The 17,739-nt window shown below is 44.5% G+C and overlaps 1 long non-coding RNA gene across 1 annotated transcript in view; it reads left to right on the top strand.

The window, feature by feature from the left end:
• Positions 1-14,864, top strand: part of LOC146026371 (uncharacterized) — a 47,504-nt gene extending 32,640 nt beyond the window's left edge. Inside the window, exon 3 of the long non-coding RNA XR_014454436.1 lies at positions 14,826-14,864. This is a non-coding gene — a long non-coding RNA (uncharacterized LOC146026371). The remainder of the gene's footprint in view (positions 1-14,825) is intronic.
• Positions 14,865-17,739: the final 2,875 nt, after the last annotated feature.

Raw genomic sequence — 17,739 nt, 5'->3', positions numbered from 1 at the left:
TATTATTTTTTAGTACTGTGTTTACAGCAGACCCATCTTCAATGTAGTTTCTAAATGTATGTGGCCTTCACACATAACTCTGAACTTTTTATTATGTACAAATACAACAAACATTTGTGTATATTAATTTTTTGTTTTATCCCTTCATTACAGACACTGAACAGCAGCAGGAGGAGGTGGCAGCCCTCATGCGGGAAATAATGGTCACCCTGGTCTACCTGCAGCTACTTTTTGGCCTTCTGGAGGCCCGCCTTTAATTTTTTATTTATCCCCCCCCCCCTTTTTATTTTTGTATCCAATAAAAGTTTGATGACAGTTCGAAATTGCCTGTGTTTTTAATAATAAATATGTTAGAGGGCGTGTAAGGGTAGGTACATACAGATGTGTACTGTAAGTTATACTTGTAATTTGAGGTGAGGGGTAATGATTGATGTGTGAATGTGTGTGTTTTTGAGTAAAATAACACATAGTGAAAATGCATGAATGTTTAATGTTGTTCGATTAAAACATCACACATAACATCAGGGTAGGTATACATGTTACACATTTTGGAAAAAGTAATTACGTACATAATTTAATACATATACAGAAACACCAACATAACTTGATTTAAAAGTAACAGCAATATGGGGACACATAGATAGTGATTAAAATGCCACATTAGAACATAACAAATATACATGTAATGTGGGTTAAAATGTAGTTTTATTAGGTCTTTATTAAGGTAGACAATTGAGTTAATAGAAAACAATAAGTGAATAACAAATAGATTAATTAATCAATTGTCAGATTAGTAGTTGAGAGGCAAGATTTGCAGGTCCATATATGTGAAGGGTATGCCAGCGTGCACGGACGTACGCTCACTCTCACGAGCGGTGACATAAGCTGAGTTTTCCATTGAAAACAATAGGGACCCGTCCGTGCAAACTGGCGTACGCTCAGATCTCCGCAAGAAGTCGGTGGGGAGACGGAGGAGAGACGGCCGTAGACGGCACCGTACGCTCAGTCGTACGCCAGTTGTCGGAGTGTAAGGGCTGGGCCGGCCGCGTACGTTGCCGTACGCTCATTTGTACACCACTCCCCTTCTACGGTATTTCTGCCCGTACGTAAGCGGCTGATTTGTGGGTGGACTTAACCCTAACGGCCGCGTACGGCTAGCGTGCGGTAATTGTGAACGTACGCACGTTTGGCCGCTCCGATCAGAATAAGGCCCTTTGTGTATACGACAAATGTGGTCACTGAGTATACAGAACCAATCTACAGTAGGAAACAATATATTATGAAATAAATAAAAAAATAATTTTCTAAATCCCTAGATACTATTATAATAACAACCTGAATCAATATTGGAGTCCTATTCATAAGTATAATTTTATGTATACAGTATATATTTTATATATATGATCAGACAGACAGATGGAGCACAGAACTTCCTTTACAAAATCCCATCCGACACAAAAAAATATCTAAGTTTAAACATTACAGTTCTTGGTGCACGGCATTTGTACCCTAGGCTATGAACTTTCTTCCCTAGATTACTGACCACTGTGAGGCCTATTCCACAGATGGTGCACCTCTCGTTCAGCGCTGGAGATCGTCAGAATATCCCTGCTGGCAATCGCCAGCGGAGAGCCACGCCATCTGATTTTGACATGCAAGCATCTCATACGCACGCGCATCCCAGTTTTTTGGCGGCAGGGGATGGGAACCCTTCCCGTCTCCAATTCAGGGAGACGGGCAGGGTTAGGGGGTGCGGGGAGGCAGCAGGGACATCGAGCAATGGCGAAAAGGTGGCGGCGGGGACCGACGGGGAGCTCCGTCGGAAGGGGACACTCGAGCGTCTCGTATGCACGCAGCCCCTTCTGGCAGCTGGCGGGGTCCCCCTGCCAGACCCCTGCTAAATGAGAGGCGCTCCTTTTGTATAGGCTTGCTTTTGTATAAGACTGCTCTCTTTAAACACAATTCATAAATACACAGTATGCACACGTGCACTCATATGTATGCAGAAGTTATATTTAAATTTATATACACAATATACACCTTTACATACCAGACTCAGGGGTAGATTTATTAAGCTGGTGAAGTGATAAAGTGTCTGGTTTTTATCAACAGCCAATCAGCTCCTAGCTGTCATTTTTCAAACCAAGCCTGCAACTTCACAGTTAGTAGCTGATTGTCCGGTGATAAAAACCAGACACTTTATCACTTCACTGAGCATAATAAGTCTTCCCCTCAGAATGCAGGGTAGGAGATTTAGGAGAGTGAATAGGAGGAGATGAGAATAGTGCCTGTCCTGGAAGCACAGCACAGATGACCAGGATTGCAGGGGACAGAGCAGCAGTGTGAGATGAGGGACAGAGGTTGGGGCAAGCAGGCCACTGCTAATACCATTTACAGAAGGATGGTATGGGAATTATGTGGCACCCTCTGCGGTTTGGCCTACAGCTCTGCCCGACTGCTCCTTAAATACGTGCACAATTAGTCACACACACATAATAAAGAATAAAACAACAAGACTTCCACAGACATTTATGAAACACTGATGTATTTTTCCACATATGGGCCCTTATTCTGATCGGTGCGGATATTCCCGCATTCTTACGGTGCGGTCCGCACGCCACGGTGTTCTGCCGCGTGCGGCCATCGTCCGTAGAAACGCCCACGGGTCCTCCGCATTCGGACGGACTCACTCTTTAAGAACAGGGCGTGTTTACGGACGACATACAAACCATGCGTGTGCGGGAGAAACACTCAGATTCTGCACGGTATTACAGAGTATTACAGAGTATGCTCGGGAATACCGCATCCGAACGGGAGCCAAGCGGTGCTACCGCACGTAAGCGGAGTATTTACGCCAAACAACCCACTATTATGTATCTTCTGCAAGACATCACATGACCCACTTATTCAAATACCTATCCTCATAAAAAACTTCTTATTTGGAATTGGAATCAATTAGATGCCAATATATCCTTACAAGCATGCCTAACACATGCATTGCACACATTAACCCTTACAGCAATTGAAGTGCAATGGTTTCAATTAAAGCACTGACAAGCGTCCTATTAGTGAGTAATGAGTAAAGGAGTCGATTCTATTGGGTTCAGGTGTTAATGCTTGTAGTCATTAGGCGTACGTTCGCCTACCGCATGAACGAGTGGTGTCCGCTAAGCAATAGTACACTTGTGGACACCGCACATTTCTGCCCTTTTTGATCGCGTGCATTCGGAGTGCTATCCGAATGTACGCCCCCCAACATAAGTGTACTCCCCCGTATCCGCCCATGTTTCCGCCCCGTTTTGCCCACTTTGAAACTACGCCCATGTGTCATTCCGCATGACGCCCATAATACGCCCATATTTCCCGACTGATTGCGGGGAACAGTTTTGGACGGGATTTGGCCGAACTGGTACGGAGTCAAGGCGTGGCACATGCGCGTTGCGTTCTCCACGCATGCGCAGACGCCGAAAACACGCGATCCGAAAGTATGCGGTAAAGTCCGCGTCAATCAGAATAAGGGCCATAAAGACACACATACATATAATAAAGAAAACATCAGCAATCCCCCCCCCCCCCACACACACACACACACATATGTATGCAACAGTTACACATATATTTTTTGGTACTTATGTAGTATCTGGGCTGCCGATTTTTTGATTGTATGCCTTAAGTTAAGGCATACAATCAGATGCGATGCGATATCGCATCGCATCGCATACGACCATATCGCATGCGATGCGATGCGATGACCCGATTTTTCCATAGGATTCAATGTTAAAATGGACTGAGTCCATTTTAACATGGAATTCAATGGGAAAAAGGGGTCCTTTTCATACCCCTACTATCCAAGTGGGCATGGAGTTGGATATAAACCTGTGGCGAGCGTAGCGAGCCACCGAGCCCGAAGCGTGGCGAGCGAAGCGAGCCCCGCGAGGGGACGGTATTCTGTGTCCCCTCGCGGGGCTCGCTACGCTCGCCACGCTTCGGGCTCGGTGGCTCGCTACGCTCGCCACAGGTTTATATCCAACTCCATGCCCACTTGGATAGTAGGGGTATGAAAAGGACCCCTTTTCCCATTGAATTCCATGTTGAAATGGACTCAGTCCATTTTAACATTGAATCCTATGGAAAAATCGGGTCCATCGCATCGCATCGCATCGCATGCGATATGGTCGGGTGCGATGCGATGCGATGGACCCGATTTCAAAATCGGCAGCCCAGTTACTACATAAGTACCTATTTTTTACACTCACATGCAGACACAAACAGTAGTCCACACACTCACTCACTTAACGAGATAACAGCCCCCTCCCCCTACACACATGTATGAAACCATAACATGTATTTTTCAGTGGCGTAACTATAAAAGCGCTCCCCCTGTGGGAAATTACAGAAGCACCCCCCCAGTAAATAAATATCCTCCCCAACCCTGCCTTACCCTTCCAATGTGATGCCGCTGCCGTTACCCACAAATCTCCTTGTCTGCAGTCCGGGTCCAGGTGCTCCTCCTGGCTGCTGCTTGAAAATTACCATAACAAAATGGTTGCGGCATCATATTTGATGAGGGGTAAGGCAGACTGCTGCTCCAGAGCAGTGCAGCATAACAATAGCCCCGCAGACCCCATCCAGTCAGAAGGGCCCTTTTGAGCGCTATTTTTTTTAAAAGTAGTCTAGTGTGTATGGAGCCCAGTGCCTCAAACCCCCCCTCCTCTTGACCATAGAAAGGTGGCTCAACCGCCACACCACCCTGACCGACACTGCGAGGTCTTGAAGGTGGACCAGGGGGAGGTAGCTTTGTTCAAAAGGGTCAGACTTAGGAAGGCTGCGGGTCCTGATGGAGTGTCGCCATCTACCCTTAAGACCTGTGCAATGCAGCTTGCACCCACCTTCACTGTGATCTTTAACACCTCACTGGAAGCGAGAAGGGCCCCCGCCTACTTCAAATGCTCAGTTATAATTCTGGTTCCCAAGAAGTTGGCTGTGAAGGATCTAAATGACTACAGGCCAGTCGCACTAACATCAGTGGTCATGAAGGCCTTCGAAAGACTGGTACTGAACCATCTGATGGAGGTGACCAACACCCATCTTGACCCCCTGCAGTTCGCCTACCAAGCAAACCTAGGGCTGCATTATATCCTCGAACTCATGGATTATCCAGGCACCTACGCGAGGGGTGCCTGGATTATTCATATGACTTCAACTCGGCATTTAACACAATTGCCCCTACTATCCTAAAGCCCAAACTTCTGTCCCTAGGAGTTTGAGAATCTACCTAGTCCTGGAGTGTGGACTTCCTGACAGCACGGAAACAGGTGCTGAAAGCTGGAGCCTTCACATCCGCCATTCGTGCGATCAGCACTCATGCTCCCCAGGGATGTGTCCTTTCCCCCCTGCTCTTGTCCCTCTAAAGTAACGACTGCATCTCAAGTGACCAGTCAGTAAAAATCATAAAATTTGCTGATGACACCACCATCATCGGCCTAATCAAGGAGGCAGATGAGTCTGCATATAGACAGGAAGTAGACGGGCTTTCACGGTGCGGTAGAAACAACCTGGACCTAAACTCCATCAAAACAGTCGAGATGGTAGTACTTCAGGAGAAAACCAAATGTCAAAGTCACACTAGTAATTTCCAACAGAGTGGTGTCATGGGTAGAGACCTTCAAATTCCTTGGTACAAAAATCTCTCGCAACCTCAGATGGGAGCCCAATATAACTTACATAGTCAAAAAGGCCGTTCTTCCTGAGGCAACAAAAAAAAAATGCAATATTCCGCAGGAGCTGCTGCAGCTCTTTTACACTTCTATGGTGGAGTCCGTTCTATGCTCCTCTATTACAATCTGGTATGGAGGGGCCAATGAATCTGACAAACGAAGCCTGCAAAGAGTGGTGATGACAGCAGAGAAGATTATTGGGACGGACCTCCCCCCTGTAATGGAACAATACTTAAGTAGGGTCAAGAAGCGAGCTGGGAAGATCGTGGCGGACAAACTCCACCCTGGCCATAGCTTGTTTGATATTCTCCCATCAGGTAGACGCTTCAGGTCCATCCCTGCCAAGTCGTCAATAACCGCAAAAAGCTTCTTCCAGACAGCTATTCAACTATTGAACAATGTACTCTAAGATACTGCTAATCTAAACACCTAACTGCTCTGTCTAACCTTGCAAATCATAACATGTTAATTGACATTTGTATGCGCAATTGATGCAATGTATGTATGTCCTGTTATCCCTCTTGTACCATGCTTGAAGCTGCACTGTATCCACAAAAAATTCCTAGTATACGAGAGTATACATGGCCAATAAAGTGATTCTGATGGGGCTTTAGGGCCAGATGCACTAAGCTTCAAACACAGTCACAGACTGTGTTTGAAAGATGTCAGACAGCTTATTGGCTGGATGTTTATCACTCTCCATTTTATCACTTTTGAAGCTTAGTGCATCTGGCCCCTAGTCTCAGTCCGTCGGTGACACACACAATAAACAATTCAAGTGATCCATTATATTACCCTCAGCCCTGAAGTCAGCCTTTCTCCCTGCTTGCCTGATTTTAGTCTCTGCACAAAGGGGCATACGTATGAAGCATTGGAGAAAGATAAAGTGGAGAGAGATAGGTTACCTGCCAATCAAGCGTAAGGAGCAGATTGTTTGTTACTTAGGTCTGATTCAGACCTGCTCGCTAGGCTGCATATATCCACTGCCTAGGGATCAGGTAAACGGTGCAACAGGTGAAAGTGAACAAAACATAGTGGGGGAAATTTTTCAAGATGTGTATTTCACTTCACATGTGATGTTGCTATGGGCAACCAATCAGAATCTACTTATTTATTTAGCACCCTCTAGAAGATAGTAGATCTAGGTGAAATACACATCTTTGTAAATTTCCCCCAATATGTGCATATGAGCAGGGGCGTAGGGAGGGCGGAGCACGAGCTCTGGGCGTCAAAATTTCCCCGGGGCGCCGGAGCTCATGCTCAAGCTCTGCTGCCAGTCGCACTAACATCAGTGGTCATGAAGGCCTTCGAAAGACTGGTACTGAAACAGAGTCCGCTGCTAAAATTTCAAGTAAAGTCACCCGCTGAACCAAAGTTACGTGTCTGTGGGTCACCTTTTATAACCTGACTAATCAGGGTTCCACATGGGACAGGGGGCCTGCCGTTGCAAAACAGTGCATCTTATCCTGTTATGACAGCTCCACTGTGGAGCCTATTTTGATGGCCCTCATTAATGATGTGGGGCTGCCCAAAAGGCAATGGGCTGCGTCATGAAAGGGTGTGATCCAGTCACAAACTGTATTTCTGTACTCTTTGGCAGAGATCAGAGCACCAGCACAGTGTAAGTAAAGTAAATGTTTTATTTGTATGCTGAGACAATTATTTGTATTAAGGTCCCCCTATACGCTGCGATAGCAGCGTGCAATGCGACGCAATGTGATGCACGCTCCCGTGGGCATCACATCGCACAGTACAAAAAGTATGTGCTGCACATACTTTTTGTACTGCCTGTGGATCGCATTGCATTGCATGCAAAATGCATACGTTGCGATAGGATCTGCCCGATAATGCGTAACATTGCATGCTGCAATCGCAGCGTGTATGGGGACCTTAACTTATTTATTGGGGTGGGGGGACATACCCTTACTCTGGTGTACCTACACCACTGCATAGGTGGGCATTTCACAGATTGGGTGCAGGTGGCAGTGAGTAATGCATGTGAATGAGAGACTGACATACACAGCAGAAAGGTCGGGTATGGGGAAATTTTGAGATAAGTAAAGAATTGTGGAGTAGATTTATCATCCGTCGATCAGGGGAATATGTGCTATCCCTATGCGTTATGGCAGGGGATAGCGCTTCCCCTGATCTATGACACCCGCGATGCGGATGGGGAGTGGGGCAGGAGGCTTAATGCAGATGCTATATTTTAAAAACAGCGCCTGCGCCTTACCTGATGTATGATCCGGCGATGTGGTGCTTTGTTCTTTATGGAGCCCCGTCCCGGATCGCCATCTTTTTCTGGTGCTGCGGGTCTCCTGCTTCTAATGTTCAGTGCTGCTTGCTGGTCTCTAGTGTCTTCAAATTAAAACTGTGCATGCGCCGGGTATACAGCATCCCAGAATCCCCGGCAAATTTTACCTGGCGCATGTGTAGTTTTAATTTGAAGATGCCGGAGATCAGCAAGAGGCACTGAACATTGAAAACAACTTGAGGTACCGAGGAAACAGCGTGAGGCACGCAACACGGCGCATGCACAGTACTTGATAGCAGGGAGGAGCACACAGCCGTTATGGGAGGACGCGTATATCCGTTGGGTGGGGATAACACACTCCCATAACGTATAGTTAAAACATAATACATTCAGGAGATGTGCGGGGCAGTTTCACCACGATAAAGTAGTGAAGCGAAATAGGGCTGGTAAGGATCGTTATGGCAACAATAATAAATCTACCCGTGTATGTGGTATAGCTTTGTTAATGGTAAAATGTGTTAAAGAAAAATTAGTTTCTATTGAATACGGCAGAATACCAGTAACCAATGGGACTGACAGTGCAGATCAGCAGACTACAATGTTTAGAGAAGAAGATCACCCTCAGATTTATATGAAATGGAAAACTCATGTATGAGCCTGATACAAGGATGTCTAATGGCTTTCATTTCCTATAGGAATGTGTGCTGGGTATTTCACGGAAAAGTCTGTGATGGGAAATCACAGAAGGGCAAAAAGAACCCGTGTGTTTGATATGTTTATGCTGGTATGCAGCCTCGTTCAAAAGGATAAAAGTGTTCGCTGCCTCTCACTGGATGTAATCCATCTTTTATCCTGAAGGACTGTGGGATTGTTGATCCCCAAGGCATTACTTTTGAGTAAGGAGTTTTTCTACAATACTCATAACGAGACATGTTTTAGCTTTAGAATTGAAATAATGTTATGCTTCTTTCATAGTTTGTCACAATATTGCTTGTATAGTCTTGTGTTGCCGGCTTTCTGAAAGATGTAGTGTAAGAAGATTATGTGCTTTGTTCCCAATAATAATATGTCTAAGCCTATTCATCCTATTTTCAAGCCTGTGATCGTTTTGAGATTTGTATTTGTCAACACAAATACAGCCTTCATTCTCTCACCCTGTGGGTGGCTTGATATTTTTCAAAGATTACTTGAAATTATAGTTTGAGAGAAGGTTGAATTCTTACACTATTCTGAATATACAATTTATAGCACTGCAAACATATTTTTAAGTTTTTATTTGGATGCAGATGTAGTGAAATGCTTAGCCATTTTTATTATTTTTTATATTTTATAGAAATTAGGGATGTGCACCGGGCACTTTTAGTGTTTCGTGAAATGAAGTGATTTAGATCTGTTCCAAAGCACCACCCTTCAGTGTTTTGATGTGTTTCGTATTTTGAATTTGAATTTTTTTGGGAGGAAAAAACATAAAAATCTCTGGGTTCTTTATAACGCATTGGAAGAGAGACCAGTGTGGACAGAACCCAGTAGGACCAGCTACGGCTTCCAGGGACGCCTGTGGTTACATCTTCAGCTGTCTATGTCTGCATTATTTTTGTAGACAATATGTATTGGTGAGAGTCTACTTTTTATCCTTGCTAACTTTTTGGCGTGAAAAATTGATGAGATGCACCTATTAATCAAGGTACATTAGACATTGGATAAGGGGAAAAACTGGCTGACTATACTGTACCTCACCCTTTTTTGTTGATGAAATATACTATGAATTGTTTTTGTTTCATCTGCATAAGGTGGAGTGCCCCATGACAGCTAAAAATCTCCTTGTTGTATTCAAGTTTACCCCATATGTAAGGGGCCATCTCTCTTTAGACTGTCTAGTGGCGATCCTTGGTGCATTGTGTTGATTCTGCTTTGTCTAGCCACAGGTGTGGTAGAAAATAAAGGAGGAGCTGTTGCCGTGTAACGGTCCACTTCAGATGACAATCTCCTGACCAGCAGGTCTTTGCACTTGTGTCTGCTGGAAACAGAGACACAACATAGGCTTTAAACTGATTATCCAGCATGATGGCCAGAATGTATTCCTCTGACTTTACTAGACTGACCACCCTCGTATCCTGGCAAAGCGAATGAAGGGCTTCATCCACAAGAGATACATGCTTTGTGGAATCGCAACGCTTTAACTCCTTCCCTTTCTCCAGCTGATTCTGTAACAGCTGATTCTGCAACATGGAAATCAGTCTCCACTGCCATTTAGTCAGGTGCATCCCCGCTCCTTTATTTATGCAGTAGGTTGCTGTGTAGGCTTGAATGGCCTTTTGCTGCTCCTCCATCCTCTGCATCGTATAGAGGGTGGAGTTCCAGCATGCCACAACCTCTTGTTTGAGGTGATGGCAGGGCAGGTTCAGGAGTTTTTGCTGTCGCTCCAGCCTACGGCAGGCAGTGGCAGAATGGCTAAGGTGTCCCGCAATTTTGCGGGCCGCCGCAAGCATCTCCTGCACGCTTCTGTCACTTTTGAGGAAATGCTGCACCCCCAAATGTATTGTGTGGGCAAAACCTGGCACGTGTTGGAAATTGCCTATATGTAATGCCCGCACAATGTTACTGGCATTGTCCGATACCACAAATCCCCAGGAGAGACTAAGTGGGGTAAGCCACTGTGAGATAATTTCGCTCAGTTTCTCTAAGAGGTTGTCGGTATTCTTATTGAAACCAGTGATGCACAGCATAGCCTGCTTTGGAAGGAGCTGGTTTTTCAGAGATGCTGCTTCCATGGAAGTTGATGCATCTACCCAGTTGGCTGTCACAGTCATATAGTCCTTAGTTTGCCCTGAACCACTTGTCCACATGTCCATGATTAAGTGGACAGTGGGTACAACCACATTTTTCAGGGCACTGAGGACACTTATTCGGACATCTCTGTACATTCTGGGTATTGCCTGCCTAGTGAAGTGGAATCTAGATGGCATTTGGTACCGGGGACACAATACCTCCATAAATCATCTAAACCCCACTCAACTGATGGCAGACACTGGATGCAGGTCTAATACCAACATAGCTGTCAAGGCCGCAGTTATCCGCTTTGCCATAGGATGAACACTGTTGTACTTCGTCCTCATCGCAAACGACTGTTGGATGGTCAATTACTTAGTGAATGAAATAGCGGTCTTCTGACTTCCGGCTGAGTTAATCCTGTCCTTGTGTATTTTAGGAAAAAGGTTAAATAGCGGAACCCTGGGGGCCAGTTCTAGAAGGGCTACCTGTGTATTTTTATCAATAAACCCATTGGACATACCTTGCTGGAGGGTCTTTGCAAGCTAGCGAGAGTAGTCCATGGTGGGATCTTGGTCCAGTTTTCGTTAGACACTTGCATCAGAAAGCTGTCTATATACCTCTCTTTTGTAATCCATAAAGTCCTGAATAACGATACCGCTCCCCTCAGCAGGACATATTGTAATGTCATTGTAACTGGCGAGCTGTTTAAGGGCCAGTTTGGGTTCTTTAGATAGATTTTTCTTCCCTTTGAAGGGTACGTCACTCTCACTGTCGATATAATTCTGCAGTGTCTGAGTAAAGGCTCTGATGGCAGAGTTGGTAGAGATAGCGTCAAACTGGAACTTCTGTTTAATTGGGCATTTATAGACCTGCTCCATGGGAAGATCCCAATCATTAAAGTACTTCTTGAGCCTTAGCTGCCTATTTAATCTGCAGAAATCGACTTTTGAGCTAAGGTTGTCCGGCATATTTGTAGGCACAAAATGTAACCCCTTCTGTACTCGTCTGCAGAAAAAGATCTTGAGGAAAGATTGTAGATGAGGTTTATGTTTTTTGAGTTCTTTCTTGCCTTCCCTTTGGTTTTGGTGGTCTCTGTGGATTCTTCTATGGGCGCTCCTTGTTGCACTCTTGTCTTCACCCCTAAAGGGAGGACACTCCGTTGGTCGCGGCGGCTGGTATTGGGGGAGTCGGTCTCGCTATTAGAGGCAGCGCTGGAGGATTTTGTATCCAAGCGCTTTGCTCGCCTGTAGTGGTATTTTTGTTTGTAGTCTCTGTTATGAGAGATCTGCTTCTGTGTCCATATATAGACTCTGTCTTCCTCGTAGTCACGGTTAACCATGTTAAGCTTGTTGGTTTTAAAACGTATGAGGTCTGTCTTGTATTTTTCAACCTGCTGGTCGAGTTTATTCAGCCAGTAACTGGAAGAGTCCGATCGAAGCCGTTTAAGGCAGCCCATTTCCATGCATTTGATCTAGTCATGGACTACGGCTAGCTCCCTTGAGATTTTCTCCACCACTAACAAGTGAGGTCAAATTACGCTTTCTTCAACACCGCCACCGACTTATGACAAAAGTCGCGGTTCAGCCGGTTGATCGTTGGAACGTCCAGATTCTTAAGCCTCGCAGGATACATTTATCCTGAAATAATCAGAGCGTTATCCCATGTAAAATATAATCTACTTTTCATTTTTTGAGGCCAAGTAGCTGTTCAAATGACAGTTGAGTGGTACCTGCTGATTCTGTTGTGTTAGTATCTCTATGAGAGGAGGTGATTTCAGCACCTACATATAGCATGTATCAGCAGCAGTTCAGATTTTTCCTGAAGACGATTAAATTTGAAACGTTGAAACACAATCTGGTTGTTGGGATTTCTTTATATCCCTCTTGAAGAGGAACGAGAGTGCCGCCCAGATCACCCCATATACATACTCACATTGGAGAAGGCAATTGGCGCATTACTGCCATTCTAGTATCCAGAGTGCCGAGCTCATCTATTATATACAGTATGTATATACAGTGCTCATAAGTTCAAACCAAACGATGAAAACAAATAAAAACAGTTCAGAGAAACAAAAAACAAATGCTTGGAGAGACTGACAGGCAGCAGTGAAGAGGAGATATTCCAGCCAGGAGCGCTGCAGTTGCAGCTGGCAAAAGCCACTTAAATAATATAATAATTGCCATTTGTTGCAAAATTCATGTTCATAATATATACAGTATGTCTAAAATAGTAAATGCTCTATTCACTGAGAGCTGGGCTGTAGGCACTCCGATTGGCCAGAAAAGGTCACGTGACCACCATGACGGGTTTAAAAGGGAGCCGGGAGATACCAGCAGCACGTCTAGAAAAAGGAATTGATTTCCTAAACGCGTTGATGCCGCACACGCCACCAACACCGCGGGAAGCAGTACTTTTATTAGGACTGGTGATTACATCTAGGAATGGTGAGCGGCTTTTGCCAGCAGCGTCTACAGCGCTTGCACCCAGAACATCTCGTCTTCACCACTGCCTGTCCCCATCTCTCCAAGCATTTGTTTTTCTTCTTTCTCTGAACTGTTTTTACTTGTTTTTATTATTTGTCTTGTGGATATTAAATGCTTTTTTACTGCATGGCATTGTGATCATATATTCAAAGAACCTGCTATGGGCATTTGAGGCAGAACAATTAAGTAAGTGTCATATAATCACTCACACATCCAGGGTTTGGGATATAGATTGTAAGCTTGCAGCAGGGCTCTCCTACCTCCAAGTCTGTCTGTTGTTACCCAGTTTGTTTTATCACTGTCTACTATTGTAAAGCACAACGGAATCTGCTGCGCTATATAAAAACCTGTAAATAAATAAATAAATAAACCAACTGTCAAAGGATAAAGAAACCTTTACAGCAGTGGTTCCCAAACTGTGTGCCGTGGCTCCCTGGGGTGCCTCAGGACACATGCAGGGGTGCCGCGGCTTGGTGGTGCAGGACCAACTCAAATTATTAATGGTTAATTATTTATGAGCAAAACCAGTGCTGGTGGCTGCCAATGATAGAATGTGTACAAACAGAAACAAACTGCCGCTAAGAATTGCATATAAACCCAATCTAAATATTTTTTTTTGGACCTAGGGGTGCCGTGAAAAAAATTCTGATTCTCTAGGGTGCCCTGAATCAAAAAAGATTGGGAACCCCTGCTTTACAGGCATTCGAGGTAGAAACTTAAAGTAAGTGTCTGCCTTCATATAGTGAGAGGATCGTCTTTTGTCCTTTGACCTGTGATATCCATTTAAGTATATAAAGAAACTGCTATGTGCATTAGTGATAAGTGTGGAGTCATTAGGAATCCGGTCTGTCTGAATCCTCCTGATACTGCTCCACCCAAAACGACGGCATTGGATATTTTAGCAGGCTTATACACAGCGCTGGTTTCTCCCCAAAAACCTTTTTCCTATAAGTAAATGGTTGCTATTATTCTAGTCACTTATTGTACCTCTGAGGAAGTTAGAATGATTAATAAACATGTCAGGTTGACCACCTGTTCCCACATTCAGGACTATACACATTAGACCACCAGTATGCTGAGCTAGTTGTTCATTCAACTTACCTTCCGGAATCTTTAGTTATCTTAAATACTCATGAAAATGTAATTTGCTTGCTAAAGACTCCATATGAGAGATGTTTACTATTTTGGGTGGTATTCAATCTGTGCCAATATTTTCCACAGGAAGAAATATGGGCACTCGCCTATTCAATGCGGCCATTTCCGACAGCATTAAGGCTGGCAGGTTCATCTTTTAAAGACAAACCTATTTTGTCGGAAAAGGCCGTGGATTGTCGAATCCGCTGACGTTTTCTGACAATCCGGGCCATTTTCACCAATCCACAAGCTTTCCGACACTCGTCAGTTGGAACAATGAATACCGGCTGTCCAGTTAGTGTTGGAAGCCGGCGAAAAATGTCCGGGATTCAGAATTGTCGGGATGTTCTGACAATCAGAATCCTGGATTGAATAACCCCCTATGTCTAATGTTTGGAACAGACTATTTTAATTACTGTTGAACTGTGCAATGACTTCTGCTTAAATAATAATCTGTCCTTTCAGTTTCCAGATGATTACTGAAGCAATTATCTTCTTTTTCTGGTAAGTGCTTTTCATATATTAAGACAACATAAACGACATTTTTTTTAATACTCTGTATGTTATCCAGCATGCTGGATATTAATCGGTCATGGCCAGTGTTCTCACCGGAGAACCATCAAGTGTGGCCATCAAAACGGCAAGGCTCGCCGCTACAGATGGAGCGGGACTTATCTACCCAGGGGATGGCGATGGCGACGCCAGCCGCCATCCCCTGCCCCGCGCCATCTGTATGCCGGAAGGGGATGCGCGCGCACGAGGTGTGCGCGTGTCCCCTTCCGACGGTGCTGCCGGCGGTCGCCCGGTGTCTACACCGGGTCCACGCACCCCACGCAGCCCCCTGAAGCGGGAGGCGGACAGGATTGCGTCCGCCTCGCCGCCCGGATACTGAGACGCGCGTGCGTGGGGGACGCACGCGCGTCTCAGTCAGATGGAGCGCCGTGTTGCTGGCGGATCGCCAGCAACATGCTGCTGGCGATTCGCCAGCAACAATAAGACCCGCTACATCTGTATATGAATTTCCGACGAACCTTGCAGTTTCAGAATCCTTGCCACCCTCTGACGGCGAGGATTTCCCAGGAACATAGCCTACGGTGAACGGCCAGCAAGGTGGCTGGATGGCGAGGATGTCTTTTCCTCGCTAAAAAAAGCCATCCTCGCCGTACAAACCCCCCTTGCCGCCACTCGCCACCCACATTGAATACCACCCTTTGTGTGTAGGCCCCTTAACCCTTTGGTTCTATGTTATTCTATGGGCAACCATGCAGTTTTAAATTGATGACACTAAAATATACTTATTGGAGGGCAATAATAAAGTACTTGGCTATATTGGATTTAAACCCTAATGAAGTCTGTATGACAAAACGCATTGGGTTATAATCTGCTCTACCATATTGTGTCTGAATTAATTAAACAATTCTGGATAAATCTATTAGGGCCAGATGTATCAAGCTTCAAAAAGTGATAAAATAGAGAGTGATAAACAGCCATCCAATCAGCTCCTGCCTGTTATTTTTCAAACCCAGCCTGTGACATAGCAGGTAGGAGCTGATTGGCTGGTTGTTTATCAGCCTCCACTTTATCACTTTTGAAGCTTGCTACATCGGGCATAAAACTGCCTGTACTTTAATGTATGAGAAAGACACTGGTCAATAATTCTATTACTGTCAATATAGTGGATGAACACTGTTATTATTTTTTATTGTGCCTATCTAATTGTGTTTTTAGAGTATGCATTAATCTAGCGTTAAAATTTTTGTAAATGATATACCATTCTAGCGCCCTCTATTGCAGATAATTAGATAGTCAATGGATCTACCTCCAATAGGTCGACAGGATCAAAAGGTCAACAGGGTCAAAAGCTTGACAGGCAATATATAGACATGCAAAAGGACTATAGGGTCAAAATGTCGACAAGGTCAAAATGTTGACATGAAAAAGGTAGACAGGCGAAAAGGTAGACATGAGTTTTTAATTTTCTTTTGGTGTCAATGTTGACAACTGTTGACATGGATGGTGAATTATGAACAAGTCAGTTTGAAAAGGAAATCATGACCTCATGTCTAACTTTTTATGTGTCTACTGTAGCTTTTTCATGGCGATATTTTGACCCTGTCGACCGATTGCATGTCGACCTTTTGACCCTGTCAACTTTTTGACCCTGTCGACCTATTGCATTTCGTCTTTTTGGGGTAGACCTAACCAAGCGTCCTCTTGGTACTTTTTTCACATTCTCCCATTACTCCCACTAGAGGTGCTGCTCCATCATCTAGTGTTGTCAGCAGTTCAGGTTCTCTTTAAAGCTGTGTACACACGGTAGCGATGTATTGCTCAGCAATATATTGCTCAGTGTCTCCTTTTTATCAGCGACCAGAGATGGTCGCTGATGAAACGGAACCTCTGCCGGGGGATCCACAGAGGGAATCAGCTGGTCGGCGACCAGCGATCTTAAGAAGGCTAAAAACGGGAGCACGCACCCAGCGATTTATTGCCAGTGCATACTCCAATCGCTGGCAATATGGTCGCTCGAAACCCATATAGACAGAGCAGCAATGACTATATAGTGCAGATCTGCACTATATCGTCCAAATCACATGCATGTTGGGTGGCTTGCCGTGCGATTCGATCCCGATGCGATCTGATCGCATTTGGGATTGAATAGCAAGCCTAATCAACCATGTGTACACATAATGGTGTGCACACACAGTGAGATTCCCTTGCTATTCGAGTGCTATGCAATCTTTGCTATCTCTGTTTACAATTGTAAAGGGCAACGTAATCTGCTGCGCTATATAAAAAACTGTAAATAAATAATAAAACTCTGTTCTATTTACATACAATCCATGCTATCTGCATTAGATTTGCACTATATAGTCATTGCTGACCTGTCTATCTGGGTTTCGATTTGTGCTGTCATGGGAGCGCACATCAGGATCGCAAGGTAAAAAATCCTGTGTGATCTGCATGCGATTTTGACTATATAGTCAAAATCTAATGTCAAATCTCACCTTGTGTACACAGCATTACACTCTGATTAATAGAGTGTACAATATGTCCATATATGTCCTTAGAAAATCTTTTTTTATTCTTATAAGGAACTTTTTCACATATAAACATCAGTCATAGGTGATTCAAGAAAAACCACTTTAGCGATAATTCATTTTTAAAACATATAAAGCTTATCATCACCAGCCGTTGATAAGAAAGGGTCTGCTGCAGGAAGTCTCACCACACCACTCATGTTGCTCTGTTCAGGCTCCGGTACCTTAGAAGAACCTCAGAGAGCAGAGGCAGATAGAATTCTATGCAGTCTTAAAGATGAAGCATCAATAGTGTTCTCCTGCCACGAGTGCACCAGCTCAATGCATTTCAGTGCTCA

The sequence above is a fragment of the Crinia signifera genome, chromosome 1, assembly GCF_055691185.1.
Source record: "Crinia signifera chromosome 1, ASM5569118v1, whole genome shotgun sequence".
Lineage (NCBI taxonomy): Eukaryota > Metazoa > Chordata > Amphibia > Anura > Myobatrachidae > Crinia > Crinia signifera.
The sequence above is the reverse complement of the archived record's forward strand: the minus strand, read 5'-3'. Positions and strand labels throughout refer to the sequence as shown.